An 18,557-nucleotide genomic window follows, 5' to 3' on the forward strand; every position below is an offset into this window, starting at 1 on the left:
CGATTGAGCCATGTCTCGTTCCAGCCAATGCACCATGATTGGTATATCCAAAGGCTGTGATATGTGCTATCCTTTCTGTGGTATGGTGCCTTAAAAAGATCCTTTGCTACTAATGACAAAATGTTGCATGTCTCCTCTTTAAGACTATATGTCAAAATTACAAAATGTTTGACATACAACAGCTGAAAAATAAATAAATCAATGTGCTCTAGTGGTGTTGTTAAATAAAACAAACTTTTAACTTCAAACCTTCAAAAACCTCTTGGCTTACTGCTGGTTTCTGAATCTTGTTTGTTCTCGTGTTTGTCAGAACATACATGTAGCAAGACATTCTCCCTTCCCACCACTGCCAATTTATTTTCAGATTAGCTTCTATTAGCTCTTTAAAACTTTACCTAACCTATCCTGCAAACAAAACTAAACATTTAAACAATAAGATCCTCCAAGATGCAAAACGAGTTGTGATGTCTCAGAATGCAAGCAAGATGAACTTAATTAACAGTCTTTTAATGTCTTGTGGGTAATTTCTTATATGTTATACATAATTCTGAAAAATTTTATTATTTATACTGGTTGCATACATGTACATCTGAAAACCACATACATGTGCAGCCACTGCAGTGAAATAAACAGGTGACAGTTTAAAGGCATCCCATTCAGGGCTTTGGATCTCACTACTCTGGGCACAATTTAACAAGGACTTTTGTCTTTTCAGATTGCATCAGGAAGGTCCGTTTTTGATCAGTACTGTCATTAACAGCTGCTTTACAGTTGTCAATATTTAGAAATGCATTTCAAGTTATTTAAATCTAATTGAAACTTTAAATTTCAGTGGTTTTGATGTGAAATATTTTGAGATCAGCATGTCTGCACTTAACTTGGGCATGATTATTTTGGGCATATGTATTTTGGGCACAACATATATTGCCTCGACTTTGATGCAATCTGAAGCCCTGCCCATTAGTATAGCCTCAGTTGTCAATGTTGTTCATATTCTCGATGAATATAAAAATAATGTCATCAGGGAATGTGAAATTTGATGATGTCACTTTATATTTGTACTTTTCATTGCTGAGTATAATAAGTATGCTTCAAATTTAACCCTTTGAACCCTGAGCTCTTGGCATGTTCGGTCCAGCCACCCTGAGCTCCTGAGACCAAAATCAGGAAAATCTAAAAATATGTATTAAGTTGTTTTTCAGCTACTAAGAATATTTTCTGTCATTAATTTATCAAAATAAAGGCTATTTGAAATAAATATGGACTTCCTTGTTAATTATCTCCAATATTCTCTCTTGTCATTTTTGTCCGGCTAAATGCACATAAACTCCCCCTTTCGCCCCCTCTGACATCACTAGACGACTGCACATTTTTCTATGTATCATTATCAATATCTACAATAATCACTTCATATGTTGTTTCACCTATATGGGGGGAACACAGCTAAAACTTGTTGAAAGAGACAATTTTGAGCAATTTTGCCGATTTTATAAAACCATCTTTTCTTGGAAACAAGTTACATTCACAGAAAGTGTGGACCAAAAATTAGATAAAACAAAGCTGTTGATTGGTCGGGAAGTTGCCTAGCGATATTGTTTATAAACAAAGATATGTGATGGCCAATTTTCCGGCTGCTGGGGTATTTGAAGGTTGATGTAATGGCTGGTTTTCTGGCCGCTCGGGTTCAAAGGGTTAATTACTTCAGGATTGTCTGTTTTTTAAGGTTCACTGAAATATGAAAAAAAAAAAAAAGATGACAAAGAAAAAGTAAAAGAATTAACATTAAAATACATTTTTCTATTAACTACAATAAACTTCATGCCCTATGGGGGACACACATCAATGACATTTACAAATTAGATAAACCATCTTTACATATACGTTGTGTACATGTTTGAAGATTCTTCGGTTATAGCATTTTTGGAAGTATGGAAGATTTGTAAAAACTGACATAATTTTCCTCTTCTGGTCATTAATATACCACTCAAAAGAATTTAAGGGTCACACGATATTTTCGACATTATTTTCTGAATGTCAATTATATTAGCTAGACCATAATGTCACGTATGGTATTGTTCCATTTTGACGAAAGTGGGTCTAAGCAACCCATAAATGAATTAAAATCCACTGTCATTGACACTGTCGACTATTTCTAATGGCGAAAACATGCTTACATTTACACGTAAATTAGGGCGAAAGCGAAAGGTCTGCTAAGTGCCCATAACTTGCTTTTTCACAAAGCGCTTCATTTTGCACGCTTTGCACGTGTATTCCATGTTCCCAATGCTGAATTTCCGTATAATTGGAGCTTGCGTTCGTGTACGGTGCACACTCCAAATTCGACAATGGTACGACTTCAACTGACTATCGAAGATCGAGGAAGGGCTATTGCTTGGCTTAAGGATGGCAATACGCAAAGAAATGTTGCTCTGAGACTTGGTGTCAGTCAGAGTGTCGTTGGCCGACTGTGGCAACGGTACCAAGCAACGAATTCTGTTCGAAATCGTCCACGTTCGGGAAGACCCTGAAGCACTACAAGTAGAGAGGACTGCTACATCACCAATATGGCTCTACGTCAACGCACAACCACTGCACGCCGATTACGTGACAATCTGCGGACTGCGACTGGAACTCGAGTGTCTGATCAAACCATACGCAATCGTCTGAGAGCCAATAATCTACGCTGCCGTCGCCAGGCTGTTCGACCACCACTCCTACCACGTCACAGAACGGCCAGACGTCACTGGATGTTCACTGATGAGTCCAGGTTTAGTCTCCAGTTCAACGATGGTCGGGTTCGTGTCTACAGATGTCCTGGGGAGCGCTTCGCTGAGGTTAACGTTAGACAATGTCACCGGTTCGGTGGTGGCAGCGTCATGGTGTGGGGCAGCATCTCTATCCACCACAGGACCCCCCTCTATGTGGTGGATGGCAATCTGAATGGAATCCGCTATCTGAATGAGATTATCCGGCCGTTGGTTCTCCCAGGCCTTCAGCAGATTGGCGGCGGGGCAGTTCTGCAGGATGACAATGCCAGACCCCACCGCGCAAGGGTGGTAACAGACTTTCTCAGACAACAAGGTATCGCCAGGATGGATTGGCCAGCATATTCGCCTGACTTGGCCCCAATAGAGCCGCCTGGGACGAATTAGGCAGGAGAGTTCGGGATAACCATGTCCCTCCAGCCAACCTTCATGATCTGGGTCAACTTCTTATGGCAGAGTGGCAGGCCATTCCCCAAGAGTTCTTCAGACGTCTGATCAACAGCATGAGGCAACGATGTGTCGAGTGTATTCGCGCCAGGGGTGGATTCACACATTATTAAACGAATGTTCTAATGTGTAAAATCCATGTTTGACAACCTTCAACTTTGACAGCATGTCATGTGACTTTCTTGTATACAGTGACGTTTATTTGTGGTTTTTTGTAAATATGGAACAATAAATAAAAAATTTGGTGTAGTTTACATCATCAATCTAATACACTCTGAAACTTATTTGGTTATAAATTTTTGATCCTTAAATTCTTTTGAGTAGTATACTAACCCTCAAGACCCTGGGTTGGGGTTTGAATGACCAAATTCAAACATTTGTTTTTCTATATGCTAAGGAAGCTTCCCACAAAATTTGGGTTGGAATTGGCTAAGTAGTTTTGGAAAAGAAATAGAGGAAATAACTATAGTAAACATCACCCCTCCATGGGGACAGACTGGGAACTCAACATTAATAACATTAACAAATTAGATAAACTATCAATTGTCTTTTGCATGTATGAAGACTATTCAGTTATAACATTAGGAAGTATAGTGACCCAAGATTTTTTTTAATTCACTTAATTTCCTCCATTTGGGCCCCCATCCTTTAGGCCCACTGCGGGAGGGCCCAGAAAGACCACATTCATAAAAAAAACTTTCCATATGCCAATGAAACTTTCCACAAAATTTGGTTGGAATTGGTCTAATAGTTTTGTAGAAGTTGAAAATGTGAAAAGTTTACTCATGACCAACTACAAATTACTTTGGATGAAAACAGATCACAAAAGGTCACTTGAGCGTTTGGCTCAGGTGATGTAAAAATTTAAAATAGTTAATTCGGCAGCCATTAAGGATTTATTCAGGCCTTGTACGGTACCGAACATCAGCACCTTCCCAAAAGCAAACGTCACAGAAAATTCCCAATTTCTTGACTATAAATTCCCAATTATTCACCAATCTGATATCAAAATCTAATCATCATCAATATATACTATTAAAAATTAATCTACTTACCAATTTAATTTTATTCATATATAAGCTGAACAGACAAAACCAATTTCATGCTGTTTACACTGGTACTCAACGATTTGCTATTCTAAGTAACACACTGTAGGCCTCAGATCACAGTTATCATCCCATTTGGTTATCCAAAATCCAGAAATTTGTCCGTGCAAGTTGTCTGCTGTTTGACTGTGATTATTTCATGGCAGACAGCTTTGACGTGGCGACTATTTGACTGAAGCTGACAGGGGAGAGCATGTAGTTTGTAAACATGTGTAACTTGTTGACATTTAGATGGCCCATGCAAAAGTAGTGCTTTTTGTGTAAAATAGATGTACTCTGGTCAGGTTTAGTGGGTGTGTTTGTTTAAACCAATATCCTGGGAGAAAGAGCTGGACAACAAGGGTTGTCCTTTTCAGAGTATGATTCCCCCAGGCAGACAAAAGTATATACAAAAATCCATGGGCTGGCTGATATTAATAAAAATAGCCACTAAGGCTATATAGAAACATGAAGCGTAATTAATTGCAGTCTATGGCTTGTAGGCGTAATGCAAATGGAAACCAATTAGTTTCCATTACTGTTACTGTTACCATTTTGTAATGAAACTGATCTAAGCAATGTATCAATCTTCTTAGGCAGTACATACTAAAAATGTCATTCCTTATATTTATTTACCTGCACAAAATAGGATAGGACTTGGAATTTGAGATAATTAAATGATGTGAATGTTTTTTTTAATTTTATTTTAATAAATATGTATATTAGCAACCCCAAGTTAGTACACTAAATAATATATATTAATTTATTTTGAATAGTTACCGGGTAATGGTATTTGCACTTATAGATATTTTACAAATTACATGTTAATAATTATTAATAGTGATTATAAAGTGCTTTGGACAAATTGAGGCAATGGTGGGTTTTTTTTTTTACTTTCTATTATATGTAACTGAAAATCAGAACAATAAAAATAAGTGATTTTGTTTTATTATTTATTTATTTAATTAATTAAGAACAATGAATTACAACAAAATTAATATAATTAGTTATATGTTTTAAATATTACATATACATTAATTCAGTGCCCAACCCCATCCCCAAATTCCCAATTATGGCTAAAATCATGCTAATTTTCCCAATCCAATCAGCCATGTGAAATATCCTGGATAAATCCCTGGTCATGTTAAAACATTTCTCGACCAGTGGATTACGTTGGAGAATGCACTTGGATTCATGAACAATTATTAACTTGCTCTTATGAGTCTGGTGAATTTTTGTTTTCATGAATCCACACTTCCTTGTACATTTTCCACTATTTACACTTAAGACCAGTAATTCTTTAATATTTCATTACTTCTTAAAATTGGCTGGCTATCATTTTCAGTAGACGGAAATATATAATTAGGTTGCCTGACGGAATTTATTTTAAGTCATATAGACTGTTAAAACTGACTCTTGACATTAAGAAAGTTGGATTATGTTATTTAATTATATATTCCCTGGACAGTAGTTCTATGTCATATATATGGTGGTCTACTCGAGTTCAACAAATTGTAATGGTCAGTGCTTCAGTGCAGAACTAGATGAAAACAATACGAGTACTAACTATGCCGACGGTGGATAATGCTGTAACATTTTTAAAATGTTTCATTTATTACTTCCCTATGGAATCCATTACAAAGTTTATGAAATTTTATAAAACAAAACTTAATAAATTAAAAACAAATGTTTCTTTACACAATTCTCCAGTCCCACAACCCCTGCGCATGCTGTAACCTCGCCGTGGAGCAGGGGTCTAACATTCTATATGGCCAATACAGCACAAATCCCCTTGTTTTCTTCGAGATACAATTGAAATTTTGAGTAAAAGTCAGTATCTATCTGTGATATTTGGATTTTTGCACAGTTCTTTATACTGTTTTTATCTAAATCTTGAATTTTTATATTGATCATCACTTTATTTGTTTGCATTACCATAGTTTGACACCCAATAGCCGATGTATTTTTCGTGCTGGGGTGTCGTTAAACATTCATTCATTCATTCCAGTCCCACAAAACATCTGTTCCATTAAAAAAAAAAAGATCTCAAAAGCACAGAATATAATAATACACTAATATGTCATTCTGAATGTAGTTGCTCAAACTTCCTAATACATATATATTTTTTCTATGTACAAAATTACTTGGCGGTAAAATCCATTTTGGACCACTATACTAATATATTTTTTTTAAATTTAAAATATCTACTGGCCCTTAAAACGGTTTCTGTATTTGGAAATCCAGCCAGTGCTCGACAACTGGTGTAACAAAGGCCATGGCATGTACTATCCTGTAAGTGGGATGGTGCATATAAAAGATCCCCTGCTACTAATCGGAAAGAGTAGCCTATGAAGTGGCGACAGTGGGTTTCCTCTCTCAATATTTGTGTGGTCCTTAACCATATGTTTGACACCATATAAAATGTGTTGAGTGCATCATTAAATAAAACATGTCTTTCTTTCTTTCTTTCTCGATTGATGATATGTTAACTTTTTATGGAATACATTAATGCATTTTAAAATTAATTATCTAGGTGAATTAGGTACACATTGATTAGTTAAAAATTATAATGTTATTCTAATGGTGTTTTTTCTTCACAAAACACCCTGGTAAAAGGTTACATTGTTCTCACTGGAGGGTCTATAATAATTATTGAATAATTTGTCTCATAAAGCTTGTGTCAATTTTATTTAAAGGAATGCTCGCACAAGGCCTTTGGACGGGTATGTATATTCAACAATATATAATGCACATTAATGCTTAATATCAATAAGTATATTATTATATTTAAATAATAAAACAGTAAAATGTGACGGCTATTATATATAAAGGGGCGAAGCCATTTTACACCCTCTGGCGAGCCGGTGGTTATGTAATACTTAATGCATAGCGTGGAATGAGTTTTAGAACTAGAGAAACACATGTACCTGGTTTTTGTGGGATGATAAAATAGGCATGCATTCCAATGTTCTGTAATAATATCCATCCCAGTAAGGCAACAATAAGTATATCTTATTTTTCAATATAAAATAAACCACCATTGTCAAAGTGGCTACACAATAAGTCAAAATAATGTGTACATATTTATTTTGGATTATTTAACAGAAAAAAATACTATAACCCTATTTCGTTCCGTTTATGCAACTTGAAATATATTTAGTTAAATAGTTTTTTTATAGGTAGTACAAAACCAAATAACTTCCGGCTGAGTCAAAGTTTGAGGTGCACCAAACTTTTGATAGAGAAGTTAACACCACGAGTCCTGTGATTGGTGATACATGTGAGTGTGTTGGTTGTAAAAAAAATGTATGCAATTTTATTTCATCTAATACCACTGTGTCAAGTATATAGCCATGTGCTTGAAACATGTATAGGGTACCTTTAAAAAAAAAAGTACTAAAATTTTGTGTGAAACTAAGGTAGTCACAGATGCTACCTGTTATCTCTGAAATAAGCAGCTTTACCCCCAATTTTTTCTGATTTACTTTAAGGGTGTGATGATTATGTCGATTTATACACTGCAGGTAGGAGTCTTATAGGGTGTATACTACTAAATCAAATCCCATAGACGACAATAGTAACATATGCCACTAAAACTCCTACCTGCAACGTATCAACCGACATAAACGCCACGGATATAAATACTACCACCCCTTACACTTAAAGTGAATCAGAAAAAAATGGGGGTCAAGCTGCTCGTTTCTGAGATAACGGGTAGCGTCTATGACTACCCTAGTTTCGCACAAAATTCGAGTACTTTTTTTTACAGGTACCCCATACATGTTTCAAGCACACGGCTACTTGACACATTGGTACTAGATGAAATAAAATCTGCACATTTATTTTACCCAGATGAACTATTATTTTTTACAACCAACACACTCACATTTATAACCAATCACAGGACTTGTGGTGTTCACTTCTCTATCAAAAGTTGGGTGCACCTCGAACTTTGACCCAGCCGGAAGTTATTTGGTATAGTACTACCTATAGCAACATGTTACTATTGTCGTCTATGGAATTTGATTTGGTAGTATACATCCTATATTATCACATCATTTATGTTGTTTTACAAGTCAGGTTGATCAAAGCGAAGCACTTTGTCGTAAATTACTGCTTTTGTTTACACTGTGCATACAGGAGTTGGTAGGACCTGATGTCACTTCGCCCCAAGCTAGAGTACCGGACACCTCAAAAACAAAAGAAAATGGCTGCCCCCAGTTAGCAGGAATAATCACGTCTTTTTTATTAACTCTAATATTACGCGTTTTTCATTTGTTAGTGTCAGTATGTGTTGGTCGTTCAGGTACGTATCTTTCCAACACATAAGACTCATGTTTGAGTTTACTCTACCTTTAAGTATATTTTTCTTATAGAAAAGGGAAAAGATGGACAGTGCATGACTTGTTACAAATGTTTGGTGCTATGCATGCTTATAAGTTTGTATATAAAACACTTTTTAAATCACACGCATACATGTAGTTGTGCATGGATTGTTAGAAACCTTTGAAGTTATGCAATTTTGTTTTTATATTTAACACACTTTTTAAATCACATGCTGTGGCTGTGTGTGGATTATTAGACACCATTGATGTTATGGAGTGATACATTTGTTACTGCTTGGGGAGAATTAATTATGAACTGCCTTATTGTTTTGCCTTAATTAAAGCATACCTGTGTTCATTAATTAGTTTCTCACATGCTCTGTTTTCAGAAATATTATTGCAAATGCAGCTGCACATTAACACCATGCAACATTTGCAATCTTTCGCTATTGACAAGAAATATTACACCAAAAAAACCCACCTTGTTGTCAGCAGGAAGTTCATCAACCGATGGCATTGTTTGAAATCCCAATATAGGAACAAAGCTTTATGAGATTGCATATTGAGGTGACAGCTTTTTCTAAATCGTCAGCTTCGTCCAACACCTCTCAAGCACAGTGTAAACAAACGCTCTAATTTACAACAAGGCGCTTCACTTTTATCAACCTGACTTGTAAAAAAATATAAATGACTTGATAGTATAATTTCTTTTCTTTGGGAATACGTAATTGGTCAGTTTTGTGATTTTAGATGGGTAAGTCTACTTAATCAAGGGTTTTACAGAATTACTTACAGTACTAAAGTGATAATGTCCATTATGATTTGAGGGGCGTCTGCGTGGCTATCAGACAATACCTTGTGATCTTAATAAAAGAGGCACGTCTTTTTAGTGTGTCTAGACACATTGTCTGAGGACCGTCTAAATATACACCTGCCAATCAGGAACCACAGGTACAGGCCACAGAAAGAAAAGACCAATTAACCAAGAACACACTCCGATTATCATTTCAGTACGTGGTTAATTTATGTACAAAACATAATATAGTTATTTCAACACTTTGACAAGGGTGGCTTATTTTGTATTGAAAAATATATATATACTTGTTGCCGGCTTACTGGGATGGATATTATTACAGAACATTGTGATGCATTCGCAAAAATCAAGGAAAGTTTTGTTTCTTCAGTTTGAAGACATGACACGTTAGGTATTACGTAACCACCAGCTTGCCAGAGGGTGTGTTCACTGGGATGGTACAAAATGGCTGCGCCCATTATATATAATAGCCGTCACATGTAACCGTTTTATTAATTAACTACATGATTATACTTGTTGATATTAAACAATAATGTGCGTTATATATCGTTGAATATGCATACCAGGCCAAATGCCTTAATTGGTCCTTCCTTTAAAGGTTGTTTTTGTTTATTTATTTATACCATTGGCTATTGGATGTCAAACATTTGGTAATTTTGAAATAAAGTCTTAAGAGTCAGGGTAGCACATAACATGGGCTAGCTAGAGTGAGAAACAGCCCAATGGGGATCGATCCTAGACCGACCGTGCATCAGGCGAGGGCTTTACCACTGGGCTATGCTGTGTTAATACAAAAGGATGAAATCTCTGTATAAATCAATTGCTGCTGCTTGAAAGAAAATGTTCTTAAAAGACTTTGCTGTTAGTTTGATCCATTTCATTGTTAAAAAACATTTGTAGCAAAATGCATTTGTAACGGACTGGTGATCGCAGTTTTTGGTGTTGGTGGCAATGTCCAGAAGATAATTGAAATATTCGCAATTTTAGAAACAGAAGTCGTGAAAGAGTCTGCAAATTTTGCAGTAATGTTACAGTTTTGGCCAATGGGATGGAAGTTAGAGTTTGTTTACTGGGTTAAGGGGTTTTAAACTTTGTTTATTACCCTTTATTTCAGGCAGAGTATTTTCCTTCTGACGGAAAGAAGCAGGATTTGGCATGCAGACTGTTGAAACAAGTGATTAAATGAGCTTTCAGATTGGTGGCCGCACCTTTATTGGTTGAAAAAGCTTTCTTTAAACTCAGTTTAGCGTAAAGGGACTATTGGATTGGATAAGAGTATGTGTTGTTGTCTTTAGCAACAAATGGAATATTACTGAAACTTTGAAAATAATTTCCTGAATATCTGAAAGGGTTGTTGAAATTTTTGTTACTTATAAATTCTGTTTTTTAGCAAATGTTTTACAAAATAAGGTTTTTTTATTGGTTAGTAGTACTTTGTTTGGGCATATTGATCTGTCTTGAACATATTTAACCTTTGTCCATATGGTAGACAGAGACATTATATGGTTAATGGAAGTGCAGACGTCTACAACAGAGACATATTTAACCTTTGTCCATATGGTAGACAGAGACATTACATGGTTAATGGAAGTGCAGACATCTACAACAGGAAGGAAGGAAGGAAGGAAGGAAATGTTTTATTTAACGATGCACTCAACACATTTTATTTACGGTTATATGGCGTCGGGCATATGGTTAAGGACCACACAGATATTCAGAGAGGAAACCCGCTGTCGCCACTTCATGGGCTACTCTTTTCGAGTAGCAGCAAGGGATCTTTTATTTGTGCTTCCCACAGGCAGGATAGCACAAACCATGGCCTTTGTTGAACCAGTTATGGATCACTGGTTGGTGCAAGTGGTTTTCACAAAAAATGTCAGTCAGTTCATTACCAGATAACAAAAAGAAATCTGTCACTGCAATAGTTTTTTATCTGGATGTGTGATAAACATGTGGGGTTATCAGTAAGGAGCACTACAAGGCACTGTCACCACACAATGGCAATGACAAACAATTAACATATGAAAGCCTGCACACCGATATGTTATCAAATGAACTGAATTATACTTTTTAAAATAAATAATGTATTAATGGATACAACAACATTTTTACCGATATAAAATTACATTGTCAAATGAAGGAAATGTTTTATTTCACGACGCACTCAACACATTTTATTTACGGTTATATGATGTCAGACATGTGGTTAAGGACCACACAAATATTGAGAGAGGAAACCCGCTGTCACCAGTTCATGGGCTACTCTTTTCGATTAGCAGCAAGGGATCTTTTATATGCACCATCCTACAGACAGGATAGTACATACCATGGCCTTTGTTATACCAGTTGTGGAGCACTGGCTGGAACAAGAAATAGCCCAATGGGCTACCCGATGGGGATCGATCCTAGACCGACCGCGCATCAAGCAAACGCTTTACCACTGGGCTACGGGATTTAGCTCAGTCGGTTGAGTGCTCGATTAAGTGCTCGCATGAGGTGGTTGAGTCGCACGATCGAACCACCTCGGTGGACCATTCAGCTGACTGGGTTTTTTTTTTCTCGTTCCAACCAGTGCACCACAATTGAATAAAGGCTGTGGTATGTGCTTTCCTGTCTATGGAAAAGTGCATATAAAAGATCCCTTGCTGCATTAGGAAAAATGTAGCGGGTTTCCTCTGATGACTGAGTCAGAATTACCAAATGTTTGACATCCAAAATAGCTGATGATTAATTAATCAATGTGCTCCAGTGGTGTCGTTAAACAAAACAAACCTTTTTTTTTGGGGGGGGGGGGGGGGTTGAATTCCTAAAGTAGTTGACGATAAAGCGCTCCCTTGATGTGCAGTCAGTTTGGGAACGATCCCTGTCAGTAGGCCCATTGGGCTATTTCTCGGTCCAGCCAGTGCACCACCACTGGTATATCAAAGGCTGTGGTATGTGCTATCCTGTCTGTGGTCGGTGCATATAAAGATGGAAAATGTAGCAGGTTTCCTCTCTCAGACTATATGTCGAAATTACCAAATGTTTGACATCCAATAGCCTAGACATTATATATTTTGTGTTGGTTTTGGGTGTATAGGTAATTTGGTAAACACCACCTTTACTTGCAACACATTTATTAAAAACCACTATAGTGTACATGTGATCCTGAATTTTTAAATTAAGAGTTTAAAGAGGACAATTATTTAGCATAAAATACTGAGCTGATCCAAGTTTCTTAAGTATAGAGAACACTGGGTTTCTTTTATGTCAACCTGAACAGCACTATTTCTGACCTTTTATCACATACCCATTTAATCTTACTATATATAGTAATAAAGAATTTCTGGTTATTTGGAACTGCTGAACAATGTTATTATTGGGGAAACATTTACTTATATATATATATATAATGAGAGGTAAATACTTACTAATATTTAATTAATTAATTATTTTTATTTGTAGATCTGCCTTTTGTTGTGAAGTGTTTTATATTCCTTTACTGTTTAGTTCTCATGGTACAAAGCTCTTGATGGGGAAATAGTCACCGAGAGGGGTTTTGTGTGCATTTTTAGCTACAGAGAATTACTCTTCACATTATTTATCTAGACCACATAGAAGGTGAAAAAAAATGAGGGTTGACTTTCTGAAAATTGGCAGTAAAGTAGATGTAATAATGGTATCACAAGTTATCTCATATTTGCTAACAAGAAATATACAGATTATACGTTTCTGTCTTAAATAGGTTCATGTCTGTAAGAAATGTGACCTCTTGTAAATCAATATTATACACAAAATGCATGGAAAATACCATTGTGATTGAAACAATAACTAATAAGAGTGGACATAAGTGTGAAAAAATTCAAATAGTGAAACATGTATTAACACCAAAAAATCCTTTTTGCACGACAACAACAAAACCACAAAAGTATATGCATGTACTTATTATTATTTCTTTGATCATGGGTACATAAGTGTCCAGCTAGTGTCCTGTTTTGAATGAATGAATGTTTAACGACACCCCAGCATGAAAAATAAGGTAAATGCTAACATGAAGTGTATGTTCTGTGTCATACATTACAAAATCACTCAGTAACTAGTTAATGATGTAGGATATTGGCTTTATCCTGTTCAGGTTGAATGAGAAATTTTGCTCAACAAGCCTTGCCAAAGCCGAAATTCTACATCATTATTTAGTTATTTGCTATCTATATGCTCCATCCCACAAAAGAAAGAAAGAAATGTTTTATTTAACGACACACTCAACACATTTTATGTTCGGTTATATGGCGTCAAACATATGGTTATGGACCACACAGATATTGAGAGAGGAAACCCGCTGTTGCCACTTCATGGGCTTCTCTTTTCGATTAGCAGCAAGGATTCTTTTATATGCACCATCCCACAGAAAGGATAGTACATACCACAGCCTTTGATGTACCAGTCGTGGTACACTGGCTGGAGTGAATAATAACTGAATGTGCCCATTGACGGGGAACGATCCCAAACCGACCGCACATCAAGCGAGCGCTTTGCACTACAAGGCACTGTCACCACACAATGGCAATGACAAACAATTAACATATGAAAGCCTGCACACCGATATGTTATCAAATGAACTGAATTATACTTTTTAAAATAAATAATGTATTAATGGATACAACAACATTTTTACCGATATAAAATTACATTGTCAAATGAAGGAAATGTTTTATTTCACTACGCACTCAACACATTTTATTTACGGTTATATGATGTCAGACATGTGGTTAAGGACCACACAAATATTGAGAGAGGAAACCCGCTGTCACCAGTTCATGGGCTACTCTTTTCGATTAGCAGCAAGGGATCTTTTATATGCACCATCCTACAGACAGGATAGTACATACCATGGCCTTTGTTATACCAGTCGTGGTATACAGTGATCCTGTAACACACCTTACAACCTCAATCAAACGATGCCCCCTTTAAACCAGGCAAACAAAATATAACCTCACCATTAACTTAAAGCCTTTGACTTGCATGTGGAATCCTCTCTCACACAACCTAGCCAGTGTCACAGTGATCCTGTAACACACCTTACAACCTCAATCAAACGATGCCCCCCCGACTGTCGATGAACAATTATCTCTAATACAAGCCACACTAGTCTAATAAAGCTTCGTATCTGCGACAACTGTTAATAAATATTCAGCCCAGTGCCCTGTATACCACCATTGTTGTATAATAAAACCGTCTTAACTAGTACGCCATTCATCAAAAGGAGATAATCAACGGAATTACGTCTGACATACAGAATGTATAACAGTCTTTAACTTAGATATTATCCATCATTACCATTATCTCAGTTGGTTGAGTGCTCGCTCGAAGTGCTTGCGTCGCAGGATCGAACCACCTCAGTGGATCCATTCAGCTGACTGGGTTTTTTCTTGTTCCAACCAGTGCACCACAATGGGACAAAGCCATGGTATGTGTTTTCCTGTCTGTGGGAAAGTGCATATAAAAGATCCTTTTCTGCATTAAAAAAAATGTAGCGGGTTTCCTCTGATGACTACGAGTCAGAATTACCAAATGTTTGATATCCACTAGCAAATGATTAATTAATTGATGTGCTCCAGTGGTGTCGTTAAACAAAACAAAACAAAACAAACCATCATTACCATCTCTAACTCAGCATTGGTACACTGCTATAGGTCTGGTGGGATGTGTAAGGCCACATACTGTCCTAGATTGCATCCAATTCCACATGCATCTCTGAGAAGTAATCTGATGCCATATAACCGTAAATAAAATGTGTTGAGTGCATCGTTAAATAAAATATTTCTTTCTTTCTGATAAGTAACTTACGGAGACAAGATACATGTATATAGTCTATTTTTAAAGAATATTTCCCCATTTTGACTTTACAAACTCTTGTGTTATTCTTTTTTACCAGATATGTTAGTTTAACCAAGCATACTGTCCATTTTTCACTTGTAAAAAAAAGTAGGGTTTGTGACTTTAAATACTGTATATATCACAACTCATACAAACAATATATCCCACCCCACCTCAGATCTTGTTGTTAAAGGGGAGCTCTCACTCTTTCTCCCCATCCCCGAGTCTATATATAAAGTTAAAACAGTTGAAGACTGTTTTGTTAACTACATAACTGGAGCACACTGATTTATTAATTAGATGACAAACATTTGGTAATTCTGACATATAGTGTTAGAAAGGAAACCCACATTTTTACCCCATGTATATGCACTTTCCCACAGACAGGACAGCACATCCCTGAGACTATCTAGTTCAAGGAGAGTAATCTTTAGCTCCCCTTAGTGTCTGAATTTTTATAATATCAATATGGTAATAGTTTTGATTTCATTTCAACTTATTTTCATGCTTATATCCAATTAAGGTCCTGGGTACACACCTCAGCAGCTATCTGGACTGTCTGTCCAGGACAGAGGGTTAGTAGTTACATGTAGTGGTTAAACCTCGCTCTGCATTGGAGCCAGTACCAGGCTGAAAACTGAGTACATGCCAGCCTTATCTCTGATAGCTTAAAGGCATATTGTCACAGACCACTGACCTATTACATGGCCTAACAAAGTATTACTTAAATATATATTTGATCTGTCCCTAAATGTACTTTATTCAACCATCTACGTAACCACCATACTCCACTTATTAATGATATTTTGTAAAATAATTAATTATGGCAATGGTCCATAATTCAAAAACTAACATTGCTGAGAAGGTTGACATTGATTTTACTCCATCATGGTGTAATTAAAGTGATGCAATGGCTATATTTGGTCTGTAAAAATTAATGTAATTTTGATTTATTATTTATTTTTAGATAAATAAGGTCTATAAATCTTTGACAGTATGCCTTTAACCACTACATCACCGAGGCAGGTAGGTAATATCTTAAATGACTTCCCATAATCTAAGTTAGAGTAATTAGTTCCCCCCCTCCCCACTCCACCCCCAGTAAATCAAATGTATTCAGTCTGTACATCATCAACAACCATCAGTCCATTAGTAGTGCATATAGGTATTCAACAAGATTAATTACCTAATGGAGACTACATGCAAAATGGAGGCTTTACGTATTTTATATTACATACCGATTATGAACGTTTATTTTTACCAGGGTGGGTTTAGATCAATCGGTTGAGTGCTCTCTTGAGGTTCTTGCTCAATCAGTTGAGTGCTTGCTTGAGGTTCTTACATTGCAGGATCGAACCACCTCGGTGGATCCATTCAACTGATTTTTTTTTATCATTCCAACCAGTGCACCACAACTGGTCAAAGGGCATATGGCATTTGCTTTCCTGTCTGTGGGAAAGTGCATATACCTCAGTAAAATATCCATTGCTACATTAGGAAAAATGCAGTGGGTTTCTTATGATGACCACGTGTCAGAATTACCAAATGTTTGACATCCAATAGTCGATGATTAATTAATCAATGTGCTCTAATGGTGTCGTTAAACAACAAACTTCTTATTTTTACCAATCAGCATATGCTCATTGCCATTGGAAAGATACAAGGCTACTTCTCTCTCAGTATACCACTAACAACTATTGTAAAACATCAAATTAATGCATACATGTATAAAAATAAAGTTAAAGTTTATTTTGTTTAACAACACCACTAGAGCATGTTGGTTAATTAATCATCGGCTATTGGATGTCAAACATTTGGTAATTTCAACTCATAGTCTTCAGAAAAAACCCGCTACATTTTTCCATTAGCTGCAAGTGATCTTTTCTATGCTTTTTCACCAACATACAGGACAGCACATACCACAGACTGTTATATACCAGTTGTGGGAAATTGGTTGGAATGGGGGAAATAACCAACCTGAGAATGGGTCCAAAGATGAAATTCGATCCTGTGACTAAAGTACCTCAGGCAAAAACTGTACAAATTGATACAGATCCCGTCTCTTTGTGTATAAAACAATACAACCCAGCCAACAATGTACTGTTACCCATCACATTGTTTTTATTATTAGTTAACATCTATACACACAGATACTACTATCATCCTGATAGCAATTAAAAACTGGACATTATAGGTTCTTTTTTAATGATTAAAAATTAAATGGAACACGGACATTAACTGTCATCTTTGAAGAGTCATTTGTAGCTAAAAGATGTAAGAATTACATGTTCAATCATTGATTGAGGTAGAGCTTGTTCCAGCAAGATGTGAGAATTACATGTTCAATCATTGACTGAGGTAGAGCCTGTTCCAGCAAGATGTGAGAATTACATGTTCAATCATGGACTGAGGTAGAGCCTGTTCCAGCAAGATGTGAGAATTACATGTTCAATCATTGATTGAGGTAGAGCCTGTTCCAGCAAGATGTGAGAATTACATGTTCAATCATTGATTGAGGTAGAGCTTGTTCCAGCAAGATGTGAGAATTACATGTTCAATCATGGACTGAGGTAGAGCCTGTTCCAGCAAGATGTGAGAATTACATGTTCAATCATTGATTGAGGTAGAGCCTGTTCCAGCAAGATGTGAGAATTACATGTTCAATCATTGATTGAGGTAGAGCTTGTTCCAGCAAGATGTGAGAATTACATGTTCAATCATGGACTGAGGTAGAGCCTGTTCCAGCAAGATGTGAGAATTACATGTTCAATCATTGATTGAGGTAGAGCTTGTTCCAGCAAGATGTGAGAATTACATGTTCAATCATGGACTGAGGTAGTGCCTGTTCCAGCAAGATGTGAGAATTACATGTTCAATCATGGACTGAGGTAGAGCCTATTCCAACAAGATGTGAGAATTACATGTTCAATCATTGATTGAGGTAGAGCTTGTTCCAGCAAGATGAACAAGAAAGCTTCAACAAATGGATCTGTCGGTGAATGGTAATTATAAAACTGTGTTAAAACAATGACATGAAGTGGCGAAATGTTTGAAGAACTAAACTGTTCACCATCAAATATTCTTATTTAATTACAGATTAAGTGCATCATTTCTGCATGCAGTGGCATGAACAGGTGCTTGTTTACTTGGAAGCCAATTGCATTAATGGGTAGCTCTAATGAATATATGTGCATGTCACAAAACATTTAACATTTCCCACCCATTTTTAAACAAGCAAGAGATTACATATCACACACTAGACTTT

The 18,557-nt window shown here is 36.4% G+C and overlaps 1 protein-coding gene across 1 annotated transcript in view; it reads right to left on the reverse strand.

The window, feature by feature from the left end:
- LOC121382358 (DNA mismatch repair protein Mlh1-like) overlaps positions 1-18,557 on the reverse strand; it is a 273,672-nt gene that overhangs the window by 64,556 nt on the left and 190,559 nt on the right. The window lies entirely within an intron of this gene.

Source organism: Gigantopelta aegis, chromosome 9 (assembly GCF_016097555.1).
Source record: "Gigantopelta aegis isolate Gae_Host chromosome 9, Gae_host_genome, whole genome shotgun sequence".
Lineage (NCBI taxonomy): Eukaryota > Metazoa > Mollusca > Gastropoda > Neomphalida > Peltospiridae > Gigantopelta > Gigantopelta aegis.